General features: G+C 43.5%; 2 pseudogenes across 1 annotated transcript; both read left to right on the top strand.

The window, feature by feature from the left end:
• Nucleotides 1-4,747: 4,747 nt before the first annotated feature.
• LOC143606132 (protochlorophyllide-dependent translocon component 52, chloroplastic-like) lies at nucleotides 4,748-7,457 on the top strand (annotated as a pseudogene). Its single transcript, XR_013148690.1, has 6 exons — nucleotides 4,748-5,426; nucleotides 5,507-5,596; nucleotides 5,682-5,829; nucleotides 5,932-6,129; nucleotides 6,203-6,390; nucleotides 7,057-7,457. The product of XR_013148690.1 is annotated as a protochlorophyllide-dependent translocon component 52, chloroplastic-like (transcript).
• Nucleotides 7,458-10,887: 3,430 nt separating this feature from the next.
• Nucleotides 10,888-11,277, top strand: LOC143606133 (putative mitochondrial protein AtMg00860 pseudogene; annotated as a pseudogene).
• The last annotated feature ends 13,117 nt before the right edge of the window (nucleotides 11,278-24,394 follow it).

Here is a 24,394-nt window from a genome sequence, read left to right as displayed (position 1 = left end):
GTTAGCCAAGGAAATTGAAAGATCAGTGTGAAGGTCATGGCGGGAGCGGTCACGCTAATGCACCATTTCGGCTGGTGGCACGCAGTGCTTAATAAAACTCATACAGGTCCCGGGATTAGAAAACCGGGACCCGTTAGTAATATCCCATGGAGGGAGGAACAAATCAAATCTATCCCCCAAGTTAGCATCCCCGTAGTAATGGGAACCTGAAGTCTCAAGACGAACAGGGTTGGAGGACGATTGCTGAGGAGGAGGACGAGGCGGAGACTCGTCGATCCGGAAACCTTCCGCATTAACTGCAAGGCCACCCCCCTGAGAACCAGTAGCAGTCCCAGTCTCAAAAAGGTAGTCAAAAGGGCTTCAGTCCCAGACGGGACGACTGGTTTATCCGCAGTAACCTCAGTTGGAGGGGTAGGTAGCCTATCTTCCGTTGTTTTCTCCGGAGGAGGAGACGGCGGTTTATCAGATATGGGAGTTGGTATGGGTAGCCTCTCAGATATGTCATCCCCAAAAATCGATGGATATACAAAAAAGAAAAAGCTATACTTAGTTAACACTTAAAAATAATATGATACAGAAAGAAAAATGCATACCTTCTACTGTATCCATACGTTCCGCAAGACTATATTGAGCTTTTTGAGACGTTGGGTTTTCCTTTTCTTCTTCGAAGATCCCTCTCCGGCGTCAGCGGTTTTTGCACCCGCATCACCCGCTTGAAAGGACGAAAAGGCCCTATTCTTCTCCAACTCTGTCAATAAATGAGAGACAGAGGAAAATTCAGGGGCATCGTCATCAGAATTCCTCTCCTCTTGAGAGGCAGAAAACTCAGAGGCATCGTCATCATCATCACTTGATGATAGAATGGCGATCATCCCATCAGAAGTAATGGCATTAAGCGGAGGAGGGTTTAGAACATACGCACCTGTTTGAAAGGTGGCGTCCGAAATGACAAGTTCAGCCCGCACCTTCGTTAGAAAAAGAATCGAGACTTGGTCTTCTCAAGGATGGGTTGGTCCCCCGCATCACGGATGCTCTTATGGACACAACCCCTATCCTCAAATAGGGCGTTAAGCATAGAACTCCGACCTGAAAAGATAGAAAATCAGTCATAAAAGATTCAAGGAAGAGAAAAGGCAATAAAGACAACTTACGTTCATTCAGATCAACGAAAATAGGCTCCATAAATTCCGATGGCCACGAGCGGCTCATGCCTGCCCACACTAGGGCTTCCTCAGGCAACGCTCGCATTGGTGTTGGCTTCGCAATTAGAGCGCGATACCAATCACGACCCTCGTGAGCGGCCGTGACAACGTCCGGAAGAGCGCTATTAACCGGACGACGGACCATGGCAGCAGGTTCCAGGTCCTCGGAGATCCAGAAAAACTTATTACGCCAGTTGGCGGACCCCTTCTCGACTTCGTAGCCAAGACTCCTATCGGAAAAGCCTTGGCATGTAAACCAACCGTCACCATTGGCAAGACGTTAGAAAACCGGAAATCGGTCAACATGTGGTACCATGTCACGTGCTATACATACAAATTCGTAGTGACGAATTCGCATTACAGCACGCGGGTGCAGTTGGGATAAATGGATCCCATAAGCAGTAAGCACTTTCATGAAAAATTTCTTTATGGGGAAACGGAAGTTCCCATAGACGAAATAATCAGAATAGACAGCCATTTTTCCAGGCGGCGGCAGGCTGGCTATAGAACCCGAAGACGGAAATTCGTGTTCCCACTCCGGTGGAATGCTGTAAGTCTCCAACAACTTCTCGTATTCAGAACGATCCCATGAAATTTCTATCTCATCAACTTCGGTTTGAACGTTCGACATTATAATAAGCTTTGGTGAAGATATACGAAAGATCAGTATTGTATCAAAGAGAAAAAAAGAAGATAATCAAGAATCAAAGGCGATAAAAAATTCGATTAGAAGATATCTCTCACTATTTATACCCATCGCAATTAATGCGATGGGATATGAACTGTGGAGAGAGAAGGTCATCGCCTAATCAACAACCGCCACGTCACGCGGGAAATTCGAAAAAGAGAAAAAGTTGCACAGTCAGGTACAGTGACAGCCGTTAAAAACGTTCCATCACCTGTTCACGCGCCTGCGAGTGGTCAACTTGTCCTTTTTTCATGATTATCTACACCAACAGAGGATATTTTCTACCAAACCTCAAAATTCAAAAACCCCAAAAATACATTTAGTCCAAAATTTCACCCGCATAAAGACTTCACGCGGAAGAAACACTGGACTGGGGGGACTTATAGAGGTAGGGTACCAAAAAGACCCAAATACCCTTAAGTATCACCCGCGGGTCATAGAGAAACCTCTCATACACCACTTGCGGAACAGAAGGATCATCCGCATAACTCGGTAGAAGAGGAACGTCCTCACACCACAAGCGGAAGCATTCAGGCATCCTCAGAATTCATCCGCGAGATAGGACATCTGTTCGCTAAAATGACCGGAAGGCAATGCCAACTGGACAACTGTCACGAGCTAACTATCCTCTAAAAGAGTACCCACAATTGTTACATGAAGAATACGTGACTCGCCAGCCAATGAGCAAAGGACACCTGGCCAGGTTGTTACAACCGTGCACATGGCCAGGGTATGATCCGTCCTATTGTCAGACGACGCTTGTCCAGGTTGTTATACCCATGCACATAGGACGTATAGCTCAACATATCACAAAGGGACACGCGTCTAGGCGGTTACCAAGATCTTCTAGAAGAGGACAGCTGACCCAATCACTTTCCTACATCCTTCGGCTATAAATACCTTGTCAACCTGCATGAGGTATTCATTCATTCACAATTACTCTAACTACACTTAGTCTGCTTAGTTTTATGTACTTTCTCCTTTACGAACGTTACTGATTCTCACGCCGGAGGGTGGTTACAGGAAGACCCCCCCCCTTCTTGTCCTTCCTGTAACGAGACTCACGGTGTCTGTTTTGCAGGTTCCGGTCATTGGACTTCGGGAAGTTGTGCTCATACTGTGTTAGTAGTTATCGCATTTTACTCTGTGAACTCATTGAATCCAGGACCCATACCCGGGGATCGGATCCTTGTTTCTTCAAATAGTAATCTTAAATACTTCATTTTACTTTTCACTTATAATTAGCAATCATTTCAACAAATTCAAATAAATATATAACTTAAAATTACAAGCCCAAAGAAACAATGGCATTTTGCCAAATGATATTTGTTGTTGTAATAGATGCTCACTCTATTTGAAGGCTGTAGATTCAAATATCCTAGTATGCAAGTTAGGTGATCTTAAAAGTAGAATATTCGTTAAAACAAATTATAAGTCCAAAGAACTTACACCCAAACACATAAGGAGCGGAAATCCCTTTTCATTACATTGTATTAATATTAAACGTATTCCATCTTTCCCATGTTATCTCTGACCATCTAGAACAGTTCTTTATCTATACGAAACTCAAAACTTTAATCTCCCTATAAGGAGCGGAAATCCCTTTTCATTACATTGTATTAATATTAAACGTATTCCATCTTTCCCATGTTATCTCTGACCATCTAGAACAGTTCTTTATCTATACGAAACTCAAAACTTTAATCTCCCTATAAGTACTCCTTTCACACGTCCGTTTCCTTTCAAAAACCATCCAATTCATTGATTCCCAAACACACTAAATCGTTATTAAGCACACCCCGTGAAATATTCCGGCCAATCGTTTCGATAGCCGAGAGAATATGTGTAATTATATCAAATCCCAGATTAAAAAGCAAAATCACTAGGCCTTACACCAATTCTCAGCAATACACCACAACGATTGAACGAGTTGACCAGAGGACCAACGAATGCTAGCTCTGCCGAGTCTACCTCTTCTTCACAAAAATCGGGCACACTACTATTGACGCCGTGACATTCCGTTTGAGTAAAGAAAAACATGGCCTGGATAACTGGATCTGACACAAAATGTTAATAATAATCATAATAATAATTTAGTTATATGGAGACGATTAAGGGGGGAAGGGGGGAGGGGTGGTTCACATCTCCTCACACATCGCACCCAATGGTGATGTGCCACATCACCAACCCCAAATCCATCACATTTTGATGGATTTTGGTAGGGGTGGTGGTGTGGTGTGGTGCGATGGATTTTCAATTTTCCGGCCACCTTCACTGGACCTTTTCCGGCCAATTTTCCGGCCAAAATAACTCACTCATCCTTGGGTTTCACTCAAATCCAACCAAAACCCACTTCCTAAACACCATCAAAACCCCAAATCCACCTTCACCCCATATCGCCGGACCTTTTTCCGGCTAAACACCAACCAACCAACCACCAGATCCGTACCCGACGACACCACCAACCACCAGATCCATTCATCACCGGAGCTCCGGCAAGAAAAAATCATTGGAACGAACCTTTTTCTGGCCAAACACCAACCAACCACCACACCCTCCCCTCCAACGTTCCATTTTCCTCGATTTACACCCCCTCACTTCCGTGATGGCTATCACGCACACCACCCCTATCACGCGTGATGGGGGACCGACGGCGGTGTACAAATTGCCATCACACGTGAGCCGGCCTCCTCGCGTACCACCCCGCCCCCTCTAATGTAAGTGGTGGTCAAAAACATAGTCAACTACTTTATTTATTACAGTACTATCAAAGTGGGGTGCACGGAATGTACGAGTGGCGTAACTATAACCACAATCTCATTATCTATTCAATAATCATAATAACTCACTCCACACCATCCATCCGCCATGGAAGCCCTCAGAGCTCCAACCCTTGTGACTCCACATTCACTCTTCACAACCCAATTATTCAAACCCATTTCCATTCCAATCAAACCCACTTCCACTTTCACCAAACCCATTTTCAAATCCTTAATTACCGCCATTTCTCCATCAGTTTCAACCCAACAAGAACCCGAACTTATCAATCAACACGATGATGATCAATTCGACTGGTTTTCGCAGTGGTACGCGATCATGCCGGTCTGCGATCTCGACAAGAGGGCCCCACACGGGAAGAAAGTGATGGGTCTGGATGTGGTGGTGTGGTGGGACAAGACTGAGAATGCATGGAAGGTGTTCGACGATATGTGTCCGCACCGATTGGCCCCGCTTTCTGAAGGACGGATCGATCAGTGGGGCCGGTTGCAGTGCGTGTACCACGGATGGTGCTTTAATGGCTCTGGTGACTGCAAACTGATCCCTCAAGCTCCCCTTGACGGTCCTCCGGTTCACACGTTCCAGAAAGCGTGCGTTGCGGTTTATCCAAGCACCGTGCAGCATGGGATCGTTTGGTTTTGGCCAAGCACTGATCCACAATACAAAGATATTGCTACGAAGAAGAAACCGCCGTATATCCCTGAACTCGATGATCCTTCGTTTAGTTTTCAAATGTTTAACCGAGAGATACCATACGGGTATGCACATTTCAGTATTTCACATGTGAAATCAGTAAATTTATTAATAATTTTGTTGATCGAAAGCGTGACGCTTTCAGGTATGAAGTATTAATTGAAAACTTAATGGATCCTGCTCATGTTCCATATGCACATTATGGATTATTTAGGACACCGCAGCCTAGATAAGTGTTTAATTATTTAAGCTATCACATAACTCTTATGTTTTCAAATTTATAGTATTCTTGATGATAACATAGTTACATAACTTTGTAGCAATGTTAAGCTTGATCGCGAAGGGGGTGCGCCTATAGATATAAACATAGATCAGATACACAAAAATGGTTTCACTTCAAACCAATCATTTGGTGAATCAAAATTTATTGCACCTTGTCTGCATATCTCAATTACTCGACTTCCAGCGGTATATAAAATTAAAATTAAATTTATAATACAACTATGCATTCAACTTTAGAACTATATTAATCTTTTTGGTAATTTAATTTTTGTATTTGAATGAATTCAGGGGAAATCAGCACCGAAACAACCTAGAACATTGTTACTTATTTTTATCTGTATACCGGTAGGCCCGGGTAACAGCAGATTGATCTTTATCTCTGGAAGAAACTTTGCTGTTTCGATTGATCGGATTTTTCCCAGATGGATGTTCCATATTAACCAGAATTTGGTTCTTGATTCGGATTTGTATCTTCTTCATGTTGAGGTAACTTGTGGTACATGAAACTGATTATGCAAATGTGTTTCAGTCAGTTCTTAAGAGATTATGAAACTTGTAGGAGAAGAAACTGATGGAAGCCGGTTTTACTAACTGGCAAAAAGTTTGTTTTGTGCCAACTAAATCAGATGCGAAAGTGGTTGCGGTTAGAAGGTGGTTGAAGAAATATTCTGGCGGTCGAATTGATTGGGGAGACAAGTTTAATGGATCTTTACCACCTACCCCGCCTCGTGAACAACTTATGGACAGGTTATTTATAGGGCTGCTAAACAATTCGTGTTCGCGGGTCCAACCCGATACGAACCCGAAAATGGTGTGAAACATATGACCCAAACACGACACGGATATCTGTTGTTTGACACGAATACGACCCTGTTTATCCCGGATTTTATTTTTATGTTTTTCGCGTATTGATGCTTTAAGATTACAATTTTACAACCAAAAATGCACATCTGTTTAAAAACAATTATATTTTAATTTTAAAATCTTTTGTTAGTTGTTTTAGATTTTGGCATAAATTACTGATGGTGTCAAACCGTGAGCCCGCCGGGTTGACACAAACATGACCCATTTACCTAAACATGCTCTATCTTTTGTCAATTTCTCATTTTAGTATGAGATTCTGGCATAAAATACTAAACCAAGTTAATTTACGACATAAAACACATTTTAGAAAAACTAAAATAAAGTAAATGGGTGACGGGTTGTGAATCCGTTGGATTGACACAAACACAACCCATTTAGCTAAACGTGTTCGCGGGTTTGACCCGAAACTATTTATACTAGAACTAGACCCGTGAATTTTGTGTTAGGTTCTTGTCATGTCAGAATTTCACGCCCTTGGCTTTTTGCATAAACTTGAACTAAATTGAGGTTATAAATATCGAGATTAATTTACATTTTTGTTAATCATAGGTATTGGAGCCATGTAGTGAAGTGTAGCAGTTGCAATGGTGCATATAAAGGTTTGAATGCACTTAAGGTGGCTCTGCAGGTTTTTTCGGTTGCTGCAGTGGCTATGGTGGTTGCAACCAGACAGGGGATGATACCGGTGGCTGCAAGAAACGCACTCGCAGTTGCTACAGTTTTGTGCTTTGTGGGGTCAAAATGGCTGTCACATTTTGTTTACAAGAACTTTCATTATCATGATTATAATCATGCTTTTAAATGAGACTTGTTTGACAAAGTACATTGATATTAAGAGGTCTTGAGACCTACATATTTGATAAAGATAAATAAAGATATTGATTTGTATAAATGTTGATATGAAAAGTGAGACTCGATAAAAAAGTGTAATGAAATGTGTATAAAGATTATGTTTGCCCCCCTATCTCATAGGATTTTGTTTCAATGGTGTAAGTGTCTAACCATGTTTCAGGTTTCAAAATTGTTTGAAGATTTTTTATACTGGTTGGATCACCAACTTCTGGTATTATATTTTTGGATTAAAAGATATACATTGTAATCACAAAACATTAGGAAAAAAATAAATAAATCTTCATAATGAGATAGGGGGGCCAAACTGATTTGGAGGCTATGAGCCTGTGCCATCAGCACAAAAAAGCAATGGTATTAAGGGTTAAGTACAATGATTAACAAATGTGTATATTTAAAAGTAGGAACATAGCGTGTGTCGTTCCATTGAGACATCTAGATTTTGTCTAATATATCAAACAATAGTTGTACCTCACAAACATAAAAGTCTCCATTTGGTTAGTTTACAATATTTGGTCTGCAATCTTGTTTGAAGTGTGCATGAGAACAACTTAATTCCGTATTTGTTTACATGAACCACAAGTTCATAGTTTCTTTCTTTAAGCCAATTTTATAAGTGTTCAGGTGATACGGTCATTAGTATTTAGTTTGGAGCATCCAACCTTTTGCGTGCTTGAACTTCTGATTCTCTACTTGGTCAGTAAAATATTTTATACTCGACGAATCTCTATACTTATAATCGAAAACTTAGTATACGATAACTAGATTTGTTGCTTTCAAATGTTACGACATCTAATTTATGAGGCGGGGTACAATTATATAGTAGAAAGAATTAAAGTCACAAAATGTAATAGTTTCAGGTGATGTCAAATTCCAAGAATCTAGTAACGAATAAAACATACAATATATTATTATAGTTTATAATCAAAGCGCCATTAGTAGGGGGTGCATATGAGCTGAGTTGTTCTAGAGCTAGTTGAGCTCATATCACTAACCAACTCTAAACGAGTCGAGTGTTATGAACTCGAGCCGAGCCCAAGCCTTATTGATGCGTTAAAATCGTATTTTTATTTAGTTTATTTATTTTTCATTAGTTTAGGACCATTATGGTTTTTATTTGTTTTTGTGGGTTGTTTTGGTAACTTTGTAATTGGTTTGATTTAAACTCTGATGCTATCCATTCCTGGAGATCATCCAGAGAATTTGTTTTCATCCTTCTCCTAGTATTTCTCTAACCCTATCAAGGGCATCAGAGCCGTTCCGATCCTTTATCGGAACTCTTTGCCGCCCCCACCATGACAAACACCCGCAACAATGAAATCGACAACACCCTCAAGTCTCACGATAAAGCTATCAATGACATCCAGACTGCACTCGCAGCCCTCATGAAGCAGCACGAAGAATCCTCCAAACAGCAGGAGGAGATCTTGAAAGCCGTGCTCGACAAAGCAGTTAACTCGTCGGGTAGTTCCTTCGGATCTTTTCCGGGACCAGAGGCTGATTCACGTGGTACCAAGCCGTTCAGAATTGGTAAGATTGAATTTCCGAAATTCTCGGGTGAAGATTTGGAGGGTTGGATTTACCGTTGCGAGCACTTCTTCGCAATGGACGAAACCCCGGATGAGGCCAAGCTTCGTTGTGCCGTCGTTCACTTGGAAGGCAATGCATTACAATGGCATCGGGCTTTCATGAAAACCAGGAACGCTACTGTGGCCGAGATTCCGTGGAATGACTATGTTCGATCCATATCAGCCCGTTTTTCGGATGTGTTATTCGAAGACCCGCTGGAGGAGATGGCCTCCCTAACACAAACCGGTTCGCTGCAAGAGTTGAATACGGCCTTCGACTCCTTGCTAAATAAGGTATCTTTAAGCGAAACCCATGCTGTGAGCCTTTACATTAAAGCCCTCAAACCCGACATCCGAGGACCGGTAAAAATGTTCAAACCTCATACGTTGCATGAGACGTACGGGTTGGCCAATACCCAAGCCCTTAACAATGAAACCTGGGAAGAAAAGTTCGCGGGAGGAAAATGGACATGGGGGTCATCGAAGGGCAGCCATACTAAAATCACCCCGCCTACTAACGCCACTAAACTACCACTTGTACCCACCCCCAACACCAATCGAACTCCAAACAGCCCCAGCAAGCCGTTTAACAATCAAAGGCGTCTAACCAGCAAAGAATTGGAACATAAACGAGCGAAAGGCGAGTGTTTTTGGTGCATGGAAAAGTTTGTACCCGGGCATAAGTATCCGACGCCCCTAAGCAACCTTACATTATTGAAGCTGACGATGAAGAGGATAAATTCGTGGAGGAAACAGGGTCTGACAATGAGGATGAAGCGGATTATCAAATCTCCATACACGCACTAACGGGTATTCCGTCCTACTCAACGATGTGGGTAAACAGGTCGATGGGTACGCATCAACTGCATATACTTATTGATTCGGGGTCGACACATAACTTCCTTAAGGAAAGGTTGGCCAAGAAATTGGAGTGTGATTCGTTGTCCATAGCACCGGTAACAGTGGGGGTGGCTGACGGAAAAAAACTTACGAGTACTCAAGTTTGTCGAGAATTCCAATGGATCATGTAAGGGAATTGGTTCACAACCGAGGTATTATTGTTGCCACTTGAGAGTTACGACATGATTCTAGGGGTGTAATGGCTTCTACCGTTGAACGACATCTTGTGGAATTTTCAAAAAATGACAATGAAATTTGAGCTAGAGGGTAAGAGTTATGAATTGAAAGGGCTACAGAATAATTTGTTTGCAGTTTGTTCTCTTGAAAAAAATGGGTAAGCACGCTAGAGCGGGGGACTGGCAGTTATTCAATTTGCATTTAACCAGCGGGGAACATGATGACACTTACCATTCTCGAGTGGTGAACATCCCGGTTGGAGATAAGGGAGCCGGCCGGTGGAGGGATTTGGTGGCTCGGTTTCCACAGGTCTTCGAGGTACCCACGGGCTTACCGCCTAAGCGTCCGTTTGATCACAAAATTGTGTTAAAAGAAGGTACGACGCCCATTAGTATCCGTCCTTACCGATACCCAGCGGTTCAAAAAGACGTAATCGAAAAAACGACTCGTGAGTTACTAGACTCGGGGATCATTCAGAATAGTCAAAGCTCGTTCACGGCCCCGGTTGTTCTTGTGAAAAAGAAAGACGGCCTCAACGAAGTCACGGTGAAAGATAAGTTCCCCATTCCTCTCATCGACGAGTTGCTAGATGAACTGGCGGGAGCTAGTTTTTTTTTCGAAGTTGGATCTGCGATCCGAGTACCATCAGGTGAGAATGGCAGTAGAGGACATACCGAAAACAGAATTTCGTACACACGAGGGGCACTATGAATTTCTTGTCATGCCTTTTGGCTTGACCAATGCTCCAGCAATGTTTCAGGCCCTCATGAATCATATATTTAAGCCCATGCTCAGAAAGGGGGTATTAGTTTTTTTTGATGACTTACTCCTCTATAGCCGAAGTGAAGAATACCATTGTTTACACTTGGAAAAGGTTCTCTAGATCATGCAAGCTAACCAGTTATTCGCGAAGGAATCAAAGTATGTGTTTGGGGGCCGAGCAATTGAGTACCTGGATCATATTATAGCGAGGGAAGGGGTGAGCACGGATCCGAAAAAAATCGAAGTGGTACAACAATGGCCAATACCGAAGATAGTCAAACAACTTAGGGGGTTTTTGGGCTTAGCCGGGTACTACCGACGATTCATACGTTCCTTCGGAATGATAGCTCGACCACTCACCGACCTGCTGAAAAAGAACGCGTTTAAGTGGGGAACGAAAGCGCAAGACGCTTTTGAAAGACTAAAGACAGCGCTTACCTCAGCCCCGGTTCTAACATTACCCGATCCCACCAAGCCATTTGTGATTGAAACCGATGCATCAGCGGGGGAATAGGGGCGGTTTTGATGCAAGACCGACACCCGGTTTCTTTTTTATCAAAGGCGTTGTCTCCTCGGCAGAACGCGTTGTCCGTATATGAGAAGGAACTACTGGCCATCATGTTAGCCATAAAACAGTGGCACTACTACCTCATCACAGGGTCATTTGTTATTCGTACGGACCAAAAAAGTCTTAAACATTTGCTCACTCAAAAGGTAACCACTCCCCTTCAACACAAATGGCTAGCTACACTCATGGGGTACGACTACTCCATCGAGTATAAAAAAGGGCGAGAAAACATGGTAGCCGACGCGTTGTCTCGAGTGCAAGGGTCGGAATTATTTGCTATCGCGGTATCACAACTAGAGCCGTTGTTGTTGGATCGAATAGTGGAGAGTCAAAAAAACGACATTGATTTGCAACAGTTGGTGACTAAGGTCAAAGATGGGGAGGATCATGTGAAATACAAGTGGAATGGCAAGTGGTTGACTAAGGGTAACCGAATGGTGGTGGGTAACGATACCGCTCTACGTGAAGAAATGGTGAAATTATGCCATGAATCTCCGATAGGAGGGCATTCGGGGGTGAGAGCCACGGTAAAAAGGGTGAATGGACTGTTCTTTTGGAAAGGGATAAACAAGGTGGTACGAAGGGTGGTGCATAAATGTGACGTGTGCATGCGAGCGAAGTCCGAGAATGTCGCCTCGCCCGGGTTGATGCAGCCCCTACCCATACCTGAGATGATTTTCTCGGACATATCGATGGATTTTATAAGCGGGTTGCCAAGGGTTAAGAATAAGGATACCGTCTTCGTGGTGGTGGACCGCTTGACGAAATACAACCATTTTATGTTGTTTGGTCACCCTTATTCAGCCAAGGATGTAGCCCAAGTTTTTTTTGACAACGCTTATAAGTTGCATGGGTGCCCGAGTTCGATAGTGTCTGACCGCGATCCAATTTTTTTGAGCTATTTTTGGAAAGAATTTTTACATCTACAAGGGATAGAGGCAAAATTATCCACGGCGTACCACTCGCAAACGGATGGCCAAACGGAGGTGGTAAACCGGTGTTTGGAGGGGTATTTACAATGCATGGTTATGGAACGTCCTCACACGTGGGTCAAATGGGTCGCTATGGCCGAATGGTGGTACAATACCACGTTTCATTCTTCTTTGGGTCGTACACCGTTCGAGGATTTGTATGGGTAGCCGTCCCCGTTGCACCCAATCTGTCACACCCCGCCAAAGCGGAAGTATGGGCGAGTGACGTCAAGTATATCGTAAGCATATGATTATCGCCAACATACATGTATTAGGATACCCATAGTATTGAAAAGTGTTTACAAATCATAACATATTTTTCAAATAAAATTTGTTGAAAACAATTAGGAGATTTCTCGTATATGACCCTAACCATCGATAGGGTTATACAAGCAAAATCCTCCAAAATGGTATCCTAATTATGCATTGAGGTCCCGTCTTCATGATTCCTTATGAGCGTTGTTAATTCCCTGAAAAACATACGTTTAAAAAGTCAACACAATGGTTGGTGAGTTCACAGGTTTTGAGACTCGATATGAAATCACGTTATTGATAAAACGTTGAATCAGTTCACAAATAAGTATACGATAATCTGTTGAAACAAATACGGTGATCCTCCGTAGACTAGCTAAATCTATGAATTAATATGACGAACCATGAGCCTATAACCAAACCACGACTTATATCCTTTTTGCAAATCTCACAGATGGAATATACGCACCCTGTTTCGATGCAATATCGGAGGTTAGCACGACTAACCTAACAGTAATGGGAAATGTCAACGTCAATAGTACTATTCGTATATTCCTGTGGCTAACTCCGTTAGCTAATGGTTATAGTATGCAAGCAAGGGACTTATAGCACTACATAGTTCAACTCATGTTCGCATAAGGATTGTGTGTTTTGTTTCTAATTATCGTATATAAAAGCAGTTGTGTATGTTTTCCACCCCCGAATAAATAAAACAGTAAAACCGTAAAAAGGGGATAGTGAAACTCACCTCGTGAGTTCGGTGGTCGATTCACTAGCAATTTCAGAAAAAAAATAACCCGGTATCGCTGCCTTCACACGCCCTAAACGCGTAAGGTCAGTTAGTTCGTTATCGACTCGCAAGTCGGTTTATACTAGTCGTTTTCACCCAACTAGCCGTTTTGTTTATGATATTTGTGTTGGTTGCTTTCACCAACCGAACGTTTCGTTTATCAACTTTGTGTCGATTGCTTTCACCAACCGAATGTTTCGTTTATCAACTTTGTGTCGGTTGCTTTCACCAACCGAACCTTTCGTTTATCAACTTTGTGTCGGTTGCTTTCACCAACCGAACGTTTCGCATATCTCGTAACTTTTCAGACGATAGTCTTTGGACGATCCGTTTGTGATAAGTTTTGTATATTGTTTTCGAAAATAGATATATATATATATACTCATATAAATATTAAGAATATGAATATATTTTTGGTGTCGGTTTCATTTCGACACAACTCATTCGTTTGATTGAGTAATAAATAAATAGAATTATTATATTTATTTCTTTGTTATTTATTGTTATGTTACGATTAATTTTGGTAGTAAAACATAATATATTTATACTTCCGTTCAAAATCTTTAAATAGACTTTTACAACCGTTTAACTAGTTTTCGTACAAAATAATAATAATAATAATAATAATAATAATAATAATAATACTCGTGTTTTAAATAACTAATCGTTTTGACCCGAGTCATAGCTCGTCTTGGATAGTGTGTGTGTATTATTTTGTTTTTATACAAAACAACTGTATAAAATACTATACTTATATAAAAATAGAAAATACATTTGTTGATCTAAGTAATATAATTTCCCATATATATAATAATTAATATATTGTTTCAAAATATTATAACCAAGATTTTGTGAAAGGGTTTCTTTATCGAAAATGTAATTTTCACTATAATACTTTTGAGGAAAACAACCAAAAGTGATCCATCTTGTCTTGGAATTGAAAACCAAAAATAATGGTTTAATACTAATAGTTTATGTACACAATATTCGAGAAATATATGTATGTTCTGTCGGGTTTTTGTCTAACTTAGTAGTTTTAACCGAAATTTGTGTTTAAGCGTATAAAAATATATGAAAATATATTTGACATAATACTTCATAAAAATTCATTTTCACTTTCGAAGATGATGAAATACATTTTAACTTTAGAATACGTGTATTTTTGTATTAGGGACCGTATACACACTTTTAATCATATTTTTCAGTTTATGAACTATTAAAACCATATCTTTATATCCAAAATATATGCATCTTTCCAATGTAGCTATTTCTCACTTAATATCATTCATAGATATTTTCCAATAACCAAGTTATTAAGCATATATACCGAGTTCTACTTGTTTATGATTAATTATACACTTATTAAAAATTCACTTTTTCAACTTTTCACCAAGTAATGTACATATCCATAATCCTTATGCTCCATATTTATTCAAGAAAATCTTTTTGACATACACGATAACAAAAAACCAACTTTTATCATTATTTATATTTATATTTATATTTGAACACCCTTTTAACCCACAATTAATCATTTTAAACATCCCTTAACCAAATCCGCTAACCAAATTAAGTTCATGTTTAACAAGTTCATATATACGCTCTTAAGCACAATTTAGCATATTAGTGTGTAGCTTACTACTTGGGTGATTACTCTAGCATAAACAACAACTTTATAAAGATAGATTAGAGAATGATAACCTATTTAGAGATGATTTAAGAAGGAAAATTGAAGAGCTTGAGCTTGTTCCACTCTTTGAACCCTCCAAATGCTTGATATTGCATGGTTGTGTGTGCGTGAGTGGTGGTATTCTTATTTTAGGGAGCCAGAGGAAAGATTTCGGATGTTGTGCTGGTACTAACCGAAAGAAAAGAGGCAAAGGGGTGGCGGAATGGTGGTTCCGGAGTGGTGGTGTGCGATGGTGCTGCTGCCACGATGAAGATAATAGTGGGGGTGATGGTGAGTTGATGGTGACGTGGGCGGATGTTGCAGGCGGCGGACGTGACTGTTGGTGGTGGAGGATTGCAAACGTGAACAGGGGTTTAGGTGAGCTAGCTAGGCCGGTGCGCCATGACCAGAGATCGAGGATTGATATTTATTGTGGGTTATCATTTATGGTTTGCTTCAAGTCATGCGGGTTTCTATAAGTATATGATTTTAGGTGTAGTTTGTATCTTGTTCAAAGGATGGATACCGGGTGGATTTGCAAGCAAGATAACATAAAGGATAGATATCATGGTTGAAGAATTTGAAGTGGAAGGGGGTAATGGGGTCTGTGAATGTCGACAATATCAAAACAAGTAAAAGAAAATAGTAAGTTTCATGCAAACAAAAATATTATAATTCACCAAAGAGGTGGGTGTGGGTGTGGGTGTGGGTGTGGGTGTGGGTGTGTAATATACTAACTATTTGCTTTGACTTTTAAGTGAAATGAGAATGGTGGTTTTGGTATGTGTCGGCCGAAGATCAAGGACAAGAAAAGGAAAAGCTGGTGACAAGCATGGTAGGGATTTGATGGTGATGATTTTCTTTACTTCAACAAGCAAGATAGGTGTCTTTATTTTATGATATTATTTAAACAAACAATTTGTTTTGGGAGGTGTGGTGTGGTGCCTGGTACAACCAGAGGAAACGACAAAAGGGCATGATGAATATCTTTTAGCTTACAAATCTATGACCAACCATAGCCTTTCACTAGATTTCATCATCCTTACTTCTTGAACTTTGGGTTGAATAACATAAATGGTAAGTTTCTATTTGTCATGTGTACAAGCCTGGGTGGGGTTTTTATTGTAAGGTTGTAGCCATAGTTTTAAAACTTAGTTTTAACGAGTATGCATGCATATTGAAGAGGTAGGTCTCAGCAGAGCCCAGTTGGACCCGCAGACTCACCTTGAAAAGGGACGTCTGCGCAGTTCAACCCGCAAGACTCCTTAACGGACGTCTGCGCGGTTGAACCCGCAAGACTTAACTAAAGGAACGTCTGCGCAGAAACCAACTGGATCAGCAGGACCCACCACGCTCAGAGACGTGACGTCCTCACGTGCGGTACGCAAGCTGTCCCCGCAGGAAACGCCTCCCAATGGTTTCCAGGTACTCCGCCTGTTCCCGCAGTTACGGATACCGGCCATCAGGGAAGGCTACCCGCGCAGCATGGCTACACGCACAAGGCTTAACTCTCATAATAATTCAGCAGTCACCTGAAGAAGGAATGAGCAAGCCGGGATCAGTCCCACACAAAGGCGGGAGGGGGAATACTCCCGCCCAAATGAGCCAGTCCGTACGATACTGAGGATCTTTTGTACTGTACCTGACGAGGTATGGGCAAAAGATCTGACCAAAGATACGACAGCTCATTGACAACAGTATGGCGAGCAGCATGCTCTTGTACTGTATGTCACTATTAGCCGCTACCTACTCACCAACTCCTGACATACCACGTGCATAGCCTGTAGTTGGTGGAAAAGGAATAGTACACAGCAGGCCTGGTCACTATCAGCCGCTGCCTACCCACCAACTACCAGCAGGGCACGTGCGTAAGCCACAGTTGGTAGAACAGGAATACTATTCAACCGGCCACACCTCCTTGGAAACCTACCTTCGGCTATAAATACCCCAAATGGTATGATCATCTCATCTCATCACATTATCATCATATTATACCTGATATCTGCTCTAGCAATCTCTTAATATACATTTATATTCAAGAACAATCTAGTCTGATTCTCACGCCGGAGGGTGGTCACAAGGAGGAACCCCCCTCTTCTCAGTGACGAGCTCACGGTGTCTGTTTTGCAGGTTATCAGAAGAACCATCTTTGCCGGGTCTAACCCCTCGTGGGAAACATCTATCTAACCCCCAGGTTACCCATAATCTGCGCGGGGTCGAGTTAGTGTTTCTTCATTGGCGTCATCCGTGCATAAAAGCTAGAACTTCATTTCTTTTCAGTTTTTTCAAACTTCTGGAAAGATGGTTAAAGAAACTCCGGTAACCACAACCCCAGCTACTGGGGGGAATACCGGCGACTACACAAATTTTACGAACACTACCCCGGTTACCCAAGCCGGGGCAAGTGCAGTAAATTTTACGAACACTACCCCAGTTACCCAAGCTGGGGCAAGTGCAATAAACAACCATCCCCTGGGATTCAATAATACCCAGGTGGAAAGACAACAGACGAGACTCCCCCGCCAAACACTTGAACAAGTTAAAGCGTGGGCGGAGGCACGTCAGAAGGAATTCCAAGCTGAGTTGGACGAACGCTTGCGTTCCGTCCAACAGGCTGACGAATTTGGAAGCACTCGCCAGCAGCTCAACATGAGCAGTGAGTGCGAGTCCTCGGACGATGATCAGGAGGAATCCGACACCGACGCAAACCCTCGCCTTAGGGCGAAAGGGAAGCGTAAGGAAACGGATTTCCAAACGAGAAGGAATTTCGGAGAAACCTTCAAACAAAGGAACGCGGGGGGAAACCCACGTGACTTCTCCAAAACCTTCAGACCAACTGCTGCAAACGCGGGAACATCCAAGTTTGCAAGGGACATTGCGGAAGCAATCGCCCCGAAAAGTGCCAAGCAGATGCCCAACATCGGCACTTATGATGGTATATCCGACCCAGATGATCACCTGAACAGATTCATAGCGGGGGCAACCGTCAGCAACTGGACGGAACCCACGTGGTGTTATATGTTCCAGATGACACTGGTTGGAGCGGCTAGAGCGTGGTTTGACCGTTTACCGGTCCACCACATCTATGATTGGGCGGACTTCCAGCACAAGTTTAGCCAACACTTCAGTCAACAGAGGAAATATATTGAAGAACAGTGGACAATCCTCAACTGCGTTAGAGATAAGGATGAACCTATACTAGACTTCATCACCCGCTTTAACTCGAAAAAGCTGAGTCTGGGCGTTATAAGCGAGGACCTTGTTCGCGCGGCTTTCATCCAAGGCGCCGAATACCCAGAGCTTATCCGCACGTTGACGGGTAAAGATGGCATGCCACCCACATGGGATGCCATCATGACGGCAGCCAAGCGCTTTGCCGAAACGGAGAAGCAACTGGGTGGGAATCTGCCCCAGACTACAAACTTCTACACGCAGAGGACTAGAGAAAACAACGTCCAGTCCGCCTGGCAAAACAAAAGGAGGAAGCCAAGCATATGGCAGTCAAGGGTAAACTTTGACACCTCATCCAGCTCTCGCTCCCTATTAGGCGGAAGGGATAATACACACCCATCAGGCCAACACACCAGGTGGACGCCCCTCACCAAAAGCGTTACGGAGATATTTGCCACTGAGAAACTCCCGTGGCCAAAAGCTCCAACGGTCCGACAACGACCTGACGCGGACCAGAGCAAATACTGTGACTTCCACGACACAAAGGGTCACACCACTGAAAAGTGTTCATCTTTGAGGAATATTATCGAAACATTCGTCAAGGAGGGCAAACTTACACACCTGGTGGCATCAATCAGGAATAGAGGGAAGAATGACAACCGATACAAAAGCAACGGACGAAAGCCCGTTGACATCAGCATTCACATGGTTCGTGGTAACATCAGAGGAAGAAAAAGACAGACGACAGAACCATGCGCATGGAAAGAAGCTGAGGTGCGCTTCCCGCGAGTGCCAGGAGGACCCAGCAAAGAAGGCCCTATCGTCATCAAAAGCCAGCTGGGGCACTACATCACTTCCCGCACTCTTGTTGACAACGGTGCCTCGTCAACAGTTATGTACAGGCAGTTCTTCGACAAGCTAGATGATGAAGACAAGGAACGCTTGGAAACGGTCTACGCCTCGATGGAAGGGTTCGACGGTAGCACAAACACCCCCCTGGGTATCCTATCTTTCCCCGTCACTCTCACAGACGGAAAACTCTCCCGCACAGAGGATGTGGACTTTGTCGTAATGAGGAAGCCACACCACACGTACGACATTCTCTTCGGGAGAGACGGGATGGCAAGATTCAATGCCGTAGTATCTTCAGTCCACGGCATGATGGGATGACCAACAGCTGAGGGCGTGGCGATGGTCACCGGTATTCCCCAGGTATGCATCGCATCTGTCTTATCAACACCCAAACCAAAGATGGCTAAACCCACCATCACCGAACCAGAAGAATGGGCTTTTAATGGAAAATACCCCGACCAGGCGGTTACCATTGGCCCAACAATAACTGATCCTACGCGCACATTACTCAAACGGTTACTACAAAAAAACGCTGACATCTTCGCATGGAAACCAGCAGACATGACTGGTGTACCTCGAAGTAAAGCAGAGCATAAGCTCAAGTGTGACCAGGCTTTTACGCCAGTCATACAAAAGCGTAGAGTAATGGGGGCGGAACAAGCTAACGCGTGTAGAACCCAAGTCAAGGAACTCCTTGACGCAAGCATCGTACGCGTTAGCAGATATCAAACTTGGGTTGCAAATCCCGTTATGGTACCGAAGTCTAACAAGCAATGGCGCATGTGCATAGATTTCAAAGACTTGAACAAAGCATGCCCCAAAGATTGTTACCCGTTACCCGAAATTGATCTTAAGGTAGATTCGTTATCACTGTTTCGCCTTAAATGCTTCCTTGATGCGTATAAAGGGTACCATCAAATCCACATGGCCGTTGACGATCAGGACAAAACCGCATTTCGGACGCCCGATGGCACATTCTGTTATCAAATGATGCCATTCGGACTTAAGAATGCCGGGTCCACATACCAACGCCTGATGGACAAAGAGTTTCATGCCCAAATTGGGAGGAACTTGGAAGTATACATGGATGACCTAGTCATTAAAAGCCTTAACCCAGAAGCGATGTTGAAAGACATCGAAGAAACATTCAACACACTCAGAAGGATAAACATGAAGCTCAACCCGAGCAAGTGTTCCTTTGGGATGGAAGAAGGGAAGTTCTTAGGAGTCATTGTTACAAAAGATGGCTTCAGAGCGAACCCTGAAAAGGTCGAAGCCATTATCAAAATGGAATCACCTACTACCATCAAGCAAGCTCAGACACTGAACGGACGCCTAGTTGCACTTAACCGCTTCTTGGCAAATCATGCGGATAGGTCGTTCCCATTCGTGTCGACGCTGAGAAACTGTCTAAAGAAAACGCACTTCCGCTGGACACCAGAAGCGGAAGCAGCTTTTCAGGAAATTCGGTCACGTTTGATCGAACTCCCAACGCTCACAGCACCAGAAGCGGGAGAGGAATTAATCCTATACCTCTCCGCCACAGATAGAGCAACCGGGGCCGTCCTGTTAGTCGAGCGAAAAGGCATCCAGATGCCAATCTACTATGTTAGCCGTCTCCTAACAGACGTCGAAACTCGGTACTCTACCCTGGAAAAATTAGTCTTAGCACTTGTACAGGCTTCACGCAGGCTAAGACGATATTTCCAAGGCCACCCAATTACTATTCTCACCAACTTCAAACTTGCAAACGTTTTAGGCAAACCCGAACTTTCGGGACGCCTAGCCAAATGGGCAATAGAATTGGGAGAATACGCGATAAAATACAAGCCAAGGCCAGCTATAAAAGGCCAGGTCTTGGCCGACTTTATTGCCGAAGTCCCCGCATCGCGGGAGAAAGAGTGCCAGGACGAGGCTCAACCCTCTCCAGCACTAGACATCGATGAAGTCTGGCGACTTTACACTGATGGAGCGGCCAGCAGCGAGGGCTCAGGCGCAGGGTTAAAACTTACCAACCCAGCAGGCTAAGAATACACTTACGCTATTCGACTAGACTTTCCAAGTACGAATAACGAAGCTGAGTATGAAGCATTCTTAGCCGGGTTGAGGATTGCGCGTAAAATGGGAGTAAAGAACTTGGAAGCCCATGTGGATTCCATGTTAGTTGCCAATCAGATAAATGGGACGTACACGGCCGTAAACGACACAATGGCCCTGTACCTCGCTCAAGCAAAAACCCTCATGCGCGATTTTAATGATTGTAAAGTCATACACGTCAAGCGTAGCGAAAACAAATCTGCGGATGCGTTAAGCAAGCTTGCGTCATTAGCTTTCACTCACTTGGGAAAGGACATCCGCATTGAACTCCTGGGAGCACCATCAGTCCCACACAAGGAAATCTGTGTCATCCAAACCGGCACAGAAACATGGATGACACCAATAATAAATTACCTTGCGGCGGGCATACTACCAGAGTCAAAAACACAGGCAAGAAAACTACGCTGTAAAGCACTGAACTATCAACTCATCGATGACATCCTTTACAGACGTAACTTTCTTGGCCCCCTCCTCAGATGCGTTGACGACCAAGATGCCAACTACCTCCTAAGGGAAGTACACGAAGGCATCTGTGGGATACATGCAGGTCCACGCGCAGTTGTGGCTAAGCTAAACAACGCGGGATACTTTTGGCCGGGGATGCATACGGATGCGCTGGCGTACATCAGAAAATGCAGGTCTTGTCAGCTCTACGCACCCAACACGCATCGCCCGAAGAATGAAATTGTTCCAGTCACCTCTGCATGGCCATTTCAGAAGTGGGCCATCGACGTAACAGGCCCATTTCCCACAGCAGCAGGGAACGTCCAGTTTCTAGTGGTCGCCATCGACTACTTCACCAAGTGGATAGAGGCAAAACCATTAGCCCAAACGACCGCGAAACATATCAAAAAATTCATTTGGGAATTTATCATTTGTCGTTTCGGGCTCCCACAGAATTTGGTGAGCGATAACGGCACCAACTTTGCTGACAAGAAGCTACAACAGTGGCTTAAAGAACTTCAAATCACCCACACCTTTACCTCGGTGGCGCACCCGCAGGGTAATGGTGAGGTGGAAAGAGCAAATAGAAGCATCGTCGACGGCATAAAGAGAATACTATTGAAACACAGATCTGGCTGGGTGGACGAAGTTCCACACGTACTTTGGGCACACAGAACGATGAAAAAGGCAAGTACGGGAGAAACCTCGTTCAGCCTCACTTATGGCACTGAAGCCATGGTCCCGGTCGAAATTGGTTTACCCTCACCAAGGGTCATGATTCAACCAGAGGACAATAATGCGGAAAGACGGTTAGACCTTATGCTAACCGAGGAACGCAGAGACTTAGCCGCAATGCGTGAAGAGAACTACAAACGACAAATGCAAAAGTACTACAACACGCGGGTAAAACTCTGCAACTTCAATGTAGGAGACTACATATTGCGTAACAACGAGGCTTCGAACCAAGATCGCCCAGGGAAGCTGACCCCTGTCTGGGAAGGTCCGTACGTTATCAAACAAGTGCTGGGAAAGGGCGCATACCGGCTCGAAAGGCTCGATGGCACTCCCGTCCCAAGAACATGGAACGGAGCTCAATTACGCAAATGTTACATGTAGATCAATTCCAAATTTGTAAAAGGCCCAGAGCCACTTCTAATGGAAATGATTCTCCTTAGAACATTGACGCTGATGATTTTACATTTATACTTATAAACTTTCCACACGGATATGACGGTCTTCACCGCATAATTACGAGGAAAGTCGTTGCGTGGGGAAGGCGGCAAAACCCGTATAAACCCAAAAAACGGCAAACCTTCACGCAGGTCAGTCATAGGTAAACTTTGGTCATTCCACTAAATGAAAGTGCCGGTCCCACGGATGGCGCCAATGAAGAAACACTAACCCGACCCCGGGCAGATTATGGGTAACCCGGGGGTTAGATAGATGTTTCCCACGAGGGGTTAGACCCGGCAAAGATGGTTCTTCTGATAACCTGCAAAACAGACACCGTGAGCTCGTCACTGAGAAGGGGGGGTTCCTCCTTGTGACCACCCTCCGGCGTGAGAATCAGACTAGATTGCTCTTGAATATAAATGTATATTAAGAGATTGCTAGAGCAGATATCAGGTATAATATGATGATAATGTGATGAGATGAGATGATCATACCATTTGGGGTATTTATAGCCGAAGGTAGGTTTCCAAGGAGGTGTGGCCGGCTGAATAGTATTCCTGTTCTACCAACTGTGGCCTACGCACGTGCCCTGCTGGTAGTTGGTGGGTAGGCAGCGGCTGATAGTGACCAGGCATGTTGTGTACTATTCCTTTTCCACCAACTACAGGCTATGCACGTGGTATGTCAGGAGTTGGTGAGTAGGTAGCGGCTAATAGTGACATACAGTACAAGAGCATGCTGCTCGCCATACTGTTGTCAATGAGCTGTCGTATCTTTGGTCAGATCTTTTGCCCATACCTCGTCAGGTACAGTACAAAAGATCCTCAGTATCGTACGGACTGGCTCATTTGGGCGGGAGTATTCCCCCTCCTGCCTTTGTGTGGGACTGATCCCGGCTTGCTCATTCCTTCTTCAGGTGACTGCTGAATTATTATGAGAGTTAAGCCTTGTGCGTGTAGCCATGCTGCGCGGGTAGCCTTCCCTGATGGCCAGTATCCGTAACTGCGGGAACATGCGGAGTACCTGGAAACCATTGGGAGGCGTTTCCTGCGGGGACAGCTTGCGTACCGCACGTGAGGACGTCACGTCTCTGAGCGTGGTGGGTCCTGCTGATCCAGTTGGTTTCTGCGCAGACGTTCCTTTAGTTAAGTCTTGCGGGTTCAACCGCGCAGACGTCCGTTAAGGAGTCTTGCGGGTTGAACTGCGCAGACGTCCCTTTTCAAGGTGAGTCTGCGGGTCCAACTGGGCTCTGCTGGAACCTACCTCTTCACACACACACACATATATATATATATATATATATATATATATATATGTATATGTCGGTATTAGTCTAAATTTGAAGGTTTAAGGAAATGGTCACTTGTTTACTGGAGTGAAAATAGATGTATGTGTGTATACATCTAACAAACTTTGTTATATAGATTTCTCGATTTATACTTGTCATATGCATACGCCCATATATGTATATATTTATATTATTTGCATGCACACATAGACTAGACAAATAAATTAATGTTCATATGTTTGTATCTCGATAATAATTGACAGATATAGAATCTTGATTTACCAATAATAAACGTTCGAACTTGTCTCGTATTCAATGCCAAATCCGAAAGTTTGAATAATTTCTTTATAAAAAAA

This window comes from Bidens hawaiensis, unplaced genomic scaffold (assembly GCF_021521415.1).
Source record: "Bidens hawaiensis isolate Kalapana, Puna unplaced genomic scaffold, B.hawaiensis_p1.1 tig00073108_1, whole genome shotgun sequence".
Classification (NCBI taxonomy): domain Eukaryota; kingdom Viridiplantae; phylum Streptophyta; class Magnoliopsida; order Asterales; family Asteraceae; genus Bidens; species Bidens hawaiensis.
Note: the sequence above shows the minus strand (reverse complement) of the source record. Positions and strands in the feature narration are given on the sequence as shown.